The following is a 12429-nucleotide window of genomic DNA, read 5'->3' as shown; positions in this document are numbered from 1 at the left end:
TAGGAGAGCGCCCTGTGATTAAGAGGTTGCGCGGACGAACTTATTTGAACGGTATAAAGCCGCTTCTTGGCAAGATCTAACACTTTGATGTACCAACTAGTTCTTGCAGATTCAGAGATACCTTTCTGCTTTTTACCCCTCATATTCGTAAATTAAAAAAACTTTTTCGATTTTTATAACGTATCTATTACAGCAAGCAGTAATGTCATTTAATGGATTATTTCGTATATGTCTTCTTTATGCATTTATTCTGGAATTTTTTTACTACAGCCAGTCATTCATTAGGGGTATTTTATATTATGCAGTACCCCGCTATTGTAATTTCTTCATGTACACCGTTCAGGCACGTGTTTATTTCCCTCCCTGCCGTTACGAGAGTTGTTTACAAAATAGCTTGTTTTACCAATTAGCCACCACATGGCGGTATTGTCCTGAAGTTGCCGTGGTGCACAAGTCACACGATGTTTCAGTGTTGTGTTGACTGTAGCAGAGGACACGTGGCAGCCCATAGTGGCTTGCACCTCTGTTGCATTTTATTTCAATTCCGACCATCTGACTCTGTCAGGTATGACCGCAATTTTCGTACTTTTGGGTACGTTATGCTGTAACATTTAGTTTTAATTTTGTCCGAAGAAGGTGTCCGTTGTGACACTGAAACTCACGTCACAAATTGTCTCCGCGACTGAGGGCTGTGTTTTTCAAAATTTTGTGGAATATTTCCGAATATCAAAACATTGCCAGGGTATAAACGGTTCTACGAACGCTCAGGAGGAGCACAAATATAAACCAAATGACATTTTATTTCCCATGATGAAACGAAAGAGACACAGGAACTGGATAGTTACTGTAGTCAAAACAGTAACTACAATATATGAAAGCTGATCTCGGTGCTTTCAAACGTTCGATGTAAATAGTAGCACAACTCCAGAAATCCCATCCTTTGACCATAAAACCTTAAATTTTTTTAACAGTTAATTAATCCTATGTACTTTCTGTTCCATGTACTATGTATTACGAGCATGATTGCAAGAGTCGAAGAGAGTTAAGCAGTTCAGTCATGACGTCTTAGTCATGAACGCTTGATACACTGACGCATCGTGACAGAAGAAACCGACTATAATGCTATAGTCAGTGAAAGGGCAGTGCATCGCATCGCTAATTCATGTTCTAAAGTACGATGTGAACCAGACTTCTGCATACAAACTCTAGTGAATAATACCCCGTTCGCAATTGTAAATATTGTCTATGTTCTTGTTATTTCATGATTCTCAGCATACGACCAACAATAAGAATTCTGAACTATGAAATGAACTAATAATGAAAATCTCTTTGCCCGTGAGACTACTGGCCATCAAAATTGCTACACCACGAAGATGACGTGCTACAGACGCGATATTAAACCGACAGGAAGAAGATGCTGTCATATGCAAATGATTACCTTTTCAGGGCATTCACAAAGGTTGGCGCCGGTGGCGACCCCTACAACGTGCTCACATGAGGAAAGTTTCCAAACGATTTCTCAAACACAAACAGCAGTTGACCGGCGTTGCCTGGTGAAACGTTGTTGTGATGCCTCGTGTAAGGAGGAGAAATGCGTACCATCACGTTTCCGACTTTGTTAAAGGTCGGATTGTAGCCTGTCGCCATTTCGATTTATTGTATCGCGACATTACTGATCGCGTTGGTCAAGATCCAATGACTGTTACCAGAATATGGAATCGGTGGGTTCAGGAGGGTAATACGGAACGCCGTGCTGGATCCCAACGGCCTCGTATCACTAGCAGTCGAGATGACAGGCATCTTATCCGCATGGCTGTAACGCATCGTGCAGCCACGTCTCGGTCACTGAGTCAACAGATGGGGACGTTTGCAAGACAACAACCATCTGCACGAACAGTTCGACGACGTTTGCAGCAGCACGGACTATCAGCTCGGAGACCGTGGCTGCCGTTACCCTTGACGCTGCATCACAGACAGGAGCGCCTGCGATGGTGTACTCGACGACGAACCAGGGTGCACGAATGGCAAAACGTCATTTTTTCGGATGAATCCAGGTTCTGTTTACAGCATCATGAAGGTCGCATCCCTGTTTGGCGACATCGCGGTGAACGCACATTGGAAGCGTGTATTCGTCATCGCCATACAGGCGTATCACCCGGCGTGATGGTATGGGGTGCCATTGGTTACATGTCTCGGTCACCTCTTGTTCGCATTGACGGTGCTTTGAACAGTGGACGTTACATTTCAGATGTGTGATGACCCGTGGCTCTACCTTTCACTCGATCCCTGCGAAACCCTACATTTCAGCAGGAAAATGCACGATCGCATGTTGCAGGTCCTGTACGGGCCTTTCTGGATACAGAAAACGTTCGACTGCTGCCCTGACCAGCACCTTCTCCAGATCTCACCAACTGAAAACGTCTGGTCAATGCTGGCCGAGCAACTGGCTCGTCACAATACGCCAGTCACTACTCTTGCTGAACTGTGGTATCGTGTTGAAGCTGCATGGGCAGCTGTACCTGTACACGCCATCCAAGCTCTGTCTGACTCAATGCCCAGGCATATCAAGGCCGTTATTACGGCCAGAGGTTTTTGTTCTGGGTACTGATTCCTCAGGATCTATGCACCAAAACTGCGTGAAAATGTAATCACATGTCAGTTGTAGTATAATATATTTTTGCAATGAATACCCGTTTATCATCTGCATTTCTTGTTGGTGTAGCAATTTCAATGGCCAGTAGTGTATGTACTTTGTTCATCTATGTCTACTTGACGAAAAAGTTTTGATTCTTTTGGTATATTATTTGCATTATGGTGTATTACCTGTCAAATGTATTCATTCTCTTAGATGTATTGTAAACATTAGAAGTGAAACACATAATATTACTTGGGAAAATGAAACCTGACGGTTCACAAAAGAAACTGACATGCTTCAATTGGAGGCAATGTAATGTTATGTGAGCCTCACTGCCCTTTTATTAACTAGTTTGTGCCTGATTTTATTCTGAGTAGCTCAGTACTGTATGTAAATACCGTAAATGTAAATGTGATTCAAAAAGTACTTGAAATGAAGTGAAGCGCAGCTCGACAGCAAGAAACTCTTTAGCGCGTAGGCCCCGCAACGATAGTAGTTGTGAATCTTTGAGTATGGATTCTAAAAAAGAAGACAATTGATTTACTAAAAAAAAGAGGACCGTTAATCTGTATCTTGTAGAAAGAGGGCGTGTTGCTAGGCCGTCGCTCAGAATGTATTGCTCCATTTAATGAAAATTGACTTTTTAGTGATGAAACCGAGTAAAGTATGTGTAAGAGTTGCCAAACATTTATGTATACAAATTTTCTGGAAGTGAAGAAAATTGCTCTGAGCACTATGCGACTTAACTTCTGAGGTCATCAGTCGCCTAGAACTTAGTACTACTTAAACCTAACTAACCTAAGGACATCACACACATCCATGCCCGAGGCAGGATTCAAACGTGCGACCGTAGCGGTTGCCCGGTTCCAGACTGTAGCACCTAGAACCGCACGGCCACTCCGGCCTGCTGGAAGTGAAGGAACAGAAATATCTTGCTTTTCATAAAGGAGGTGAACTTCATTGTCGTCGCCGTCCATCATTTGACAGAATTGTAAGTGTACAAAGTTCACTAAAATACAGGAAGAGAAATGCATTCTCTATAGTTTTCATACAATAAGTAGTAACCTCCCGTAATTTCTCAATTACAGTAATTGGATTATGTTCTTGTACAACAGTATGGTGCTGAACTCCACTGACCAATTTTGATGTAGCAGGAGATGTAGTTTGAAGGAAGTTTGTGTGTCGAGCAATCACCTTTTCTCACGAAAAGCAGATTGCTGATCTTTCTTACTTACAACAGTGGTCCCTTAGGTAGGAAAAGCTACGAAAACTTGGGTTCAAAGCTATCCGCAATACGGCCAAGTAACAGAGTCGTATTTGAAACCTTAAAGAACAATAACTTCCTCCAAATTGCAATACGTCACCAACTGGTGCAGAAACTGATCATTCATGGAGGCAGCAACCAAAATTCAGGTACCAGTTACGACTTAAAGCAAAAATCTCGATCAAAAGTCAATCTCTCTCTCTCTCTCTCTCTCTCTCTCTCTCTCTCTCTCTTTCTCTCTCTCTCTCTCTCTCTCTCTATCTCTCTCTCCAAATGCATATATAAATATTGATATTATTAAGATAAAAGTCATTATAAGGTGTAAAGCATTCAGAGTTCAGTGGCTACAAAGACTGGTACACACTTTAATAATATCTAAGCTGCCCGTTACTAACACGAACAACAGTTTTCCGTTATAATACTATCTCATACTAAGGTTGAAAACTAATGCTTGCTATAATTGTACAAGTTATGTTTCCAGACATGTAAACGAAAAGATAATTTTATTATTCTGTTCGTCATTATTTCTTTGCACTGTACCTAATGGCTGTTGTGCTAAATACTGATCTGTATTCTAAGTTTCTCACCTACATCTTTATGTATGTACATTAAGTTTTCCATGGCGTAGACTACACACATTATAAATACTTGATTTTCTTGCGAGCCATGACACCTGTATTGATCATATTTTGAAAGGTGTGTCTTAAGTTTTGCAATAAAAATACGACAAGCAGATTGTATTAGCGACTTTATTTTTACAGAAACCTCCACTTTAAGATAATTTTGTATGTAATTCTTACCAATATTAAGGCACTTATGGTATCTTATGATCAGATTTGAATACCATCCTCGTAGAAATCCGCCGCTTGAGCATAACTTTTGACAAATTTAAACGTTCTTAACAATTGCATCTGCTGAATGGAATGAACAGAGTAATGAGTACAGAATATGGATTGAGAGTAAATCGAAAAAAGACGAAAGTAAAGAGAAGTTTTGCAATAAAATATACAACAAGTAGATTTTCTTAGCAATTTTATTTTTACAGAACACTTGCACTTGCAGAGATGAGAACAGCGAGAAACTTAATTTTATGACTGATGGTCTCGAAGTGAATGAAGGTAAGGAATTCTGCTACCTAGGTGGCAGAATAGGACATAAAAAGCTGGCTAGCACTGACGAAAAGAGCATCCCTCACCAACAGAAGTCTATTAATATCTAATATGGGCCTTAATTTGAGGAAAAAGTTCCTGAGAATGTACGTTTGGAGCACAGCATTGTATGGTAGTGAAACATGGACTGTGCGAAAACAGTAACAGAAGAGAACTGAAGCCTTTGAGATTTGGTGCTACAGGCGATTGTTGAAAATTAGGTCGACTGGTAAGGTAAGGAATGAGGAGGTTCTACGCAGAATCGGAGAGGAAAGGAATACGTGGAAAACACTGAAAAGAAGAAGGGGCAGCATGGTAGGACATCTTTTAAGGCATAAGGGAATGGCGTCCATGGAACTAGAGGAAGCTGTAGAGGGTAGAAAGTGTAGAACAGCGCACTTGGTATACATTCAGCTAATAATTGAGGACGTAGGTTGCAAGTGTTACACTGACAAGGGGAGGCCGCCAATTGTGAAATTCAGATTCGATTCATACTGCGCATAATAAAAGCTCATGGCCAGAGGTGTAATGTGGCAAAGCACCAACATGCACTTCTCAGCCGTTGTCGAGAAAATCGACAGTTAAAAGAAACTGTTGCGGTGAAATACTCTCTACGATTAACAATTTTCTACAGCGCCGTGGCGCAGCGGTAAGCGCTCGGGTTCGTAATCCGAAGGTCGCCGAATCGAATCTCGCGCCATGCAACATTTTTTTTTAGTATTTATTTTTTGTAATTTTGTAAATACTAAAAAAAATGTTGCATGGCGCGAGATTCGATCCGGCGACCTTCGGATTACGAACCTGAGGGCGTTGTTGAAAGTCGTTTGTCGTGGAAAAACTGACGACTTCGAACATCATTATGTTTTCCGCAAACAAAGTTGTATTTCACAAATGTTATTAATTGTCTTCATAATGTTTACCACGCCGGCCGGTGTGGCCGAGCGGTCCTAGGCGCTACAGTTTGAAACTGCGCGACCGCTACGGTCGAAGGTTCGAATGCTGCCTCGGGCATGGATGTGTGTGATGTCCGTAGGTTAGTTAGGTTTAAGTAGTTCTAAGTTCTAGGGGACTGATGACCTTAGAAGTTAAGTCCCATAGTGCTCACAGCCATTTGAACCATTTGTTTACCACGTATAGTTAACGGAAGACGTAGAAACGATATTCCGAAACGAATACGTATAGCGTAAGTCAAACGTTCGAATTTAGAATAGAGACCCTACGAACACAAATTTGCTGTGGCAGGTATGAAATATAAACTCCGTCACTCGCTCGTTACACTTGAAGGACAGATGTTGAATGGGCCGAAACGAGCCGCCGCATAACAGTGTAGTTGCCTGCTAACTTCGAAAGAAGGTAGATACGGTCCCTAGCGCAACTTATAACATCGTCGAAAATCAGTGCGGACGGGAGAGCTTTGGTACACCCTGTTAAACGAACGGAAAAATGGAGGCGGTACAATTGGAGAGCGATCCGGGCCCTTCGCATGAAAGTGATGTGATCGAAGTAGATTCTATATACAGTGAAGTGGCTAAACAACAATGAAAGATGCGTTGGTGTATTTTGGTAGCCTCCTTCGTAACAGTAATCGCATCGCAGCAGAACCGTCATCATCAATCAACGAAGAAGCCATGGTAATTGGGGAAGAAATGTTCCAGAATACGCTGCAAATGCTCGCCGAAAAAACCCTCGTTCATGATGAGGAACTGACGGACATTAATGAAATCGACGATACTAATGCCTACGAAGACGTTGAAACGAGTCCCATTGCCAACGAATCATCAGACGAATACGAGCCGGACGAGAACAAAAAAAAAAAAAAAAGGGGGGGGGGTACGACTATATTTCTCTGGATTACAAAATTAGAGCTGTCAATCTGGCCAAAGAACATACAGGCTGGAGTCTCAAAACTCTACAAAAAAAGGGGTGTTCTCGTTTGACAAATATCGGCTATTTATCCAGGTGGGAAGAGCAAATAAAACGTGGCGGTAGCAACTTTGATAAATATTGTACCATCGATTCATGGGTGCATGATCGCTTCGTAGAAGCTCTACAAAACTTCCAGCAAGTTACTTCCAGATACCTGCAGCAGTGGGCCTTGAGCGCTGCAAGTCAATTCCCAGATTTGAACTTCAAAGCTTCAAAAACATGGGTCACCGAATTTATAAAGAAGCATGGAATTCGGCAACGGAAAATCACAAAATTTGTTTCCCGGAAAGAGACGGCTAACCAAGACGAAAATTTGGCCGGAGCGGACACATTTCGGATCCAGACGCGAACGTTGATAACTAACTTCGACAAAGATTTCATAATTAATACTGATCAAAGATGAAGAGGTTAGCACAGGAGAAGAATTCGTCGCCGGTCGCAACAAACCAGTCAGAAGACGGAAGAAAAGAGCATTGTCTGTTAGGCATGGCCGTATGAATGCGCAAGATGTGGAACGAAGTGGGCGATCTTCAGCCATTACTGAGAATTTGGAGTGGGAAGTTGATAAAGAAGTGAGACGCATCAGAGGCTCACGGTTTCGACGTTAGGTGATGAATTTCCTCAAGTGTCAAGAAGTGTGATAGACGCAGTTATTACAGAACGGTTTAATTGTTGAAAGTTATGGTCCGTCCATAGATTTCTAGGAGGATAGTATGCATAACTGGTTGTACCACACGATGAGTACCTTAATGTTGGTGGAATTATATGGAGAAATAGATGAAAATGAAGTCTTTCATGTAAAAATAAAGTTTCATTGAGAAGTTTAGATGTGTTACTTTTATTGCAAAACGATACGCACTTAAAAAAAGATGCCTCAGACAATATGTACACTACATATACGGGGGCTGTTCAATAAACAATGATTACAATTTTTTATGGTCATAATTTCTCGCGCTGAAAGTTAATCTTATGATATTCTGTTCGCTTAATGCGAATTCCGCATCATGAGGGGTGTCAAGCAAGGCGATCCCATCTCCCCAAAACTGTTCTCTGCTGTATTGGAAATGGCTATGTCAAAGTTGAGGTGGGAAGGTAAGGGAATTAGAATTAATGGAAGAAGACTTACCAACTTGAGATTTGCTGATGATATTGCCTTACTGGCCAAAGACTTCGCAGAGCTCCAAAACTTAGTTACAGATCTTGGATCGGAATGTCAACCGGTTGGCTTGAACATGAACCTTTCCAAAACAAAAGTAATGTCCAACAAATGGGTCCCAGCTGGAGATGTGAAGGTCAAGGACAGTCTGCTAGAAGAGGTCAGTGAATATGTCCACCTTGGCCAGATTATAAATATGAAGGGAGACATAAGGCCAGAAATCTATCGACGCATCAAGCTTGGCTGGCAAGCATTTGGGAAGAATTCAAAAGTATTCAGATCAAAAATGCCAGTAAATTTGAAGAAAGCAGTATTTGATCAATGCATTCTTCCTGTGATGACGTATGGCTGCGAGACATGGACACTGAACTCATTTACAAAAGGGAAACTTAGGACAGCACAGAGAGCCATGGAGAGATCAATGCTGCGCTATACAAGAAAGGACAGAAAAAGGGCAGATGACATCCAGGCTGTGACGAAGGTTAATGACATCTTAGAGACAGTAGGTTCCTTGAAATGGCAGTGCACTGGCCACATCGCAAGAAGAAAAGACAACAGATGGACGAAGCTAGTACTGTAGTGGAGTCCGAGGGACCACCGGAGGCCTAGAGGAAGACCACCAGACAGGTGGGACAAAGACATCAAGAAGATCGCTGGTAACACCTGGCAGAGAACTGCCCAAGACTGTCCCACTTGGAGGAGACTGCTGAAAGCCTACTTGAATCCACGACTCGAAGAGGCCACATCATTTAATGATTGAATTGGCTGATGATGATGACTGCGCAACAAACACGCCGAAGCAGTTTCATTGTTGGGACTCCTGGTTCCCGCCAGAGAGAGGCAGGCAAGGTCAGCCATATCCAGTATCGCCTACCGCTGCAATGGAGGTAACACGCTAGGAACAATATAAGTCTTTGAAATTCTGCTTTCGTCTCAACAAATCTCTAGCTAAGGCCTGTACAATGTTACAGACTCTGTTCTTTGCTACAGCACAGCTCGAAGGTGGTTTAAAATGTTTAAAGAGGCGAGACAATCAATTTCAAAGGAAGGTGGACCCGGAGCTCCAGTTACTGCTCTTACGGAAGAAAACACCAACACTGCTGCCGTCATTGTGAGAGAGGATCGACGAGTTACCTTAAGATCACTTTCTGAAATACTGAACATTTCATTGGGTGCCATCCACAGGGTGGTGGCAGAAAAAATACGCATGACACGTGTTTGTGCGTGATGGGTTCCAAGACTGTCGATTCCCGAACAAAAGGACATTCGCGTGCAAGTCTGCATGTAGGTTAAAGTTTGTGTTAGAGGCAGATCCGGAGTTTATTTCGAATGTAATCACTGCTGGTGAAACTTGGGTACATCAGTTTGATCCTGAGAGCAAACAGCCAAAACTCAGTGTGGAAAACTCCATCACCAACCCCCAAAAGAGCAAAAGTGGTTGCTTCTGCTGGGAAAGTCATGGACATCTCATTATTTCCTATTCAGGAATGGTTTATCAACATGTTGTACCTGCAAACACATCAGTAACTGGACAATACTACCGGGATGTCCTGAGAACGTTGCAAGTCGTCTTTTTTTTTTTTGGTCATCAGTCTACTGACTGGTTTGATGCGGCCCGCCACGAATTCCTTTCCTGTGCTAACCTCTTCATCTCAGAGTAGCACTTGCATCCTACGTCCTCAATTATTTGCTTGACGTGTTCCAATCTCTGTCTTCCTCTACAGTTTTTGCCCTCTACAGCTTCCTCTAGTACCATGGAAGTCATTCCCTCATGTCTTAACAGATGTCCTATCATCCTGTCCCTTCTCCTTACCAGTGTTTTCCACATATTCCTTTCCTCTCCGATTCTGCGTAGAACCTCCTCATTCCTTACCTTATCAGTCCACCTAATTTTCAACATTCGTCTATAGCACCACATCTCAAATGCTTCGATTCTCTTCTGTTCCGGTTTTCCCACAGTCCATGTTTCACTACCATACAATGCTGTACTCCAGACGTACATCCTCAGAAATTTCTTCCTCAAATTAAGGCCGGTATTTGATATTAGTAGACTTCTCTTGGCCAGAAATGCCTTTTTTGCCGTAGCGAGTCTGCTTTTGATGTCCTCCTTCCTCCGTCTAACATTCGTTATTTTACTGCCTAGGTAGCAGAATTCCTTAACTTCATTGACTTCGTGACCATCAATCCTGATGTTAATATTGCAAGTCCATATCAGGCGCAAAAGACCACATTTCCGTGAGGCAGGCTGGATGCTGCACCACGATAAAGCGCGGCCGCATATTGCCAATGTTGTTGCTGAATATCTCGCAAAAAATCAATGTGGAGTGCATCCCCCACCCTCCCTATAGTCCGGATTCAGCCCCATGTGACTTTTTTTCTGTTCCCTAACATGAAGAAACTCCTTCGTGGCAGGCGTTATCAATGATCAGAAGCAGTGGTGAAGGCTGCGGAGGCGATTTTGAAGAGCCTGTCAAAAAATGTTTTCCAACATTGTGTTTGAAGACTGGCAGGAACGTTGAGACAAGTGTGTCACATTCATCGGAGACTACTTTGAGAAGGACCATCAAAATTATGAGGATGAGTAAAGTTACGTTGTCAAAAAAAAATTATGATCATTCTTTATTCAACAGCCCTCGTGTATCAGTTTATAAGCATACTGTGGGACTCCTTTAGTGTTGTCGCCTTGGGCCTCAAAGACGGGCCTAGTCCACAACTGGCGTCGATGTCATCAATTTGAGTGGGAATTCAGCACGAAAAGGCTATTTATACATTTGTGACAATGACCTAGTTTATAGTGGATTTATAGCCATGCACATACACAGGGAATCCACAAAGACAGAAATTAGCAAAAAGGGAAAAGCCATCATTCCAGAGTACGATCAATACCAGGGGGGCCTCAGATTGTTCAGTTAGTGCAATGAGTATCGGTAATCATTTGAGTCGCGGGGTTGACCTCATTCGAGCTTGCTGTTAAAAATATAGCAAGTAGCCTGTGATCTCCGACACCAGGTCCAGAAAATTCAGAAATTTACTTAACACTTTATATAGATTTTTTTCCAAATAAATTTCAGTCATCACTAGCAAATAAATTTATGATTTACCGGTTTCGACAAATTATCTTCGGTAGCCTACAAAATTATAGATATTCTAAATATTAAGACCTTGGCTATACATTAATGTGGAACATAAAAAGTATATTACAGAAACTTACTTAGTATAGCAGACAGTCAATATTATCTTCGTAGAAGGATAACGCCATGGTACGTTCAGAAAGTTACACGTTTTATGTCATTTTTTTAAAACACTATTTGTCAATTTACGGCAACTGAATCACTCCTGTGTATCTCTTGTGCTAGCAGCAACCAGCATGAATAAAAGCCTATATAAAAATCTTACCAAGAAGTTATATATACAGGGTTGTCCATTGGTCGTGACTGCGCCAAATATCTCACGAAATAAGCGTCAAACGAAGAAACTACAAAGGACGAAACTTGTCTAGCATGAAGGGGGAAACCAGATGGCGCCATGGTTGGCCCGCTAGATGGCGCAGCCATAGGTCAAACGGATATCAACTGCGTTTTTTTTAATAGGAACCCCCAGTTTTTTTACATATTCGTATAGTACGTAAAGAAATACAAATTTTTCAGTTGGACCACTTTTTTCGCTTTGTGATAGATGGCGCTGTAATAGTCACAAACATATGGCTCACAATTTTAGACGAACGGTTGGTAACAGGTACGTTTTTTAAATTAAAATACAGAACGTAGGTACGTTTGAACATTTTTTTTTCGGTTGTTACAATGTGGTACATGTACCTTTGTGACCTTATCATTTCTGAGGAAGCATGCTGTTACAGTCTGATTACCTGTAAATACCACATTAATGCAATAAATGCTCAAAATGATGTCGGTCAACCTCAATGCATTTGGCAATACGTGTAACGACATTCCTCTCAACAGCGAGTAGTTCGCCTTCTGTAATGCTCGCACATGCATTGACAATGCGCTGACGCATGTTGTCAGGCGTTGTCGGTGGATTACGATGGCAAATGTCCTTCAACTTTCCCCACAGAAAGAAATCCGGGAACGTCAGATCCGATGAACGTGCGGGCCACGGTATGGTGCTTCGACGACCGATCCACCTGTCACGAAATATGCTATTCAATACCGCTTCAACCGCGCGCGAGCTACGTGCCGGACATCCATCATGTTGGAAGTACATCGCCATTCTGTCATGCACTGAAACATCTTGTAATAACATCGGTAGAACATTACGTAGGAAATCAGCATACATTGCACCA

The sequence above is a fragment of the Schistocerca americana genome, chromosome 11, assembly GCF_021461395.2.
Source record: "Schistocerca americana isolate TAMUIC-IGC-003095 chromosome 11, iqSchAmer2.1, whole genome shotgun sequence".
Classification (NCBI taxonomy): domain Eukaryota; kingdom Metazoa; phylum Arthropoda; class Insecta; order Orthoptera; family Acrididae; genus Schistocerca; species Schistocerca americana.
Note: the sequence above shows the minus strand (reverse complement) of the source record.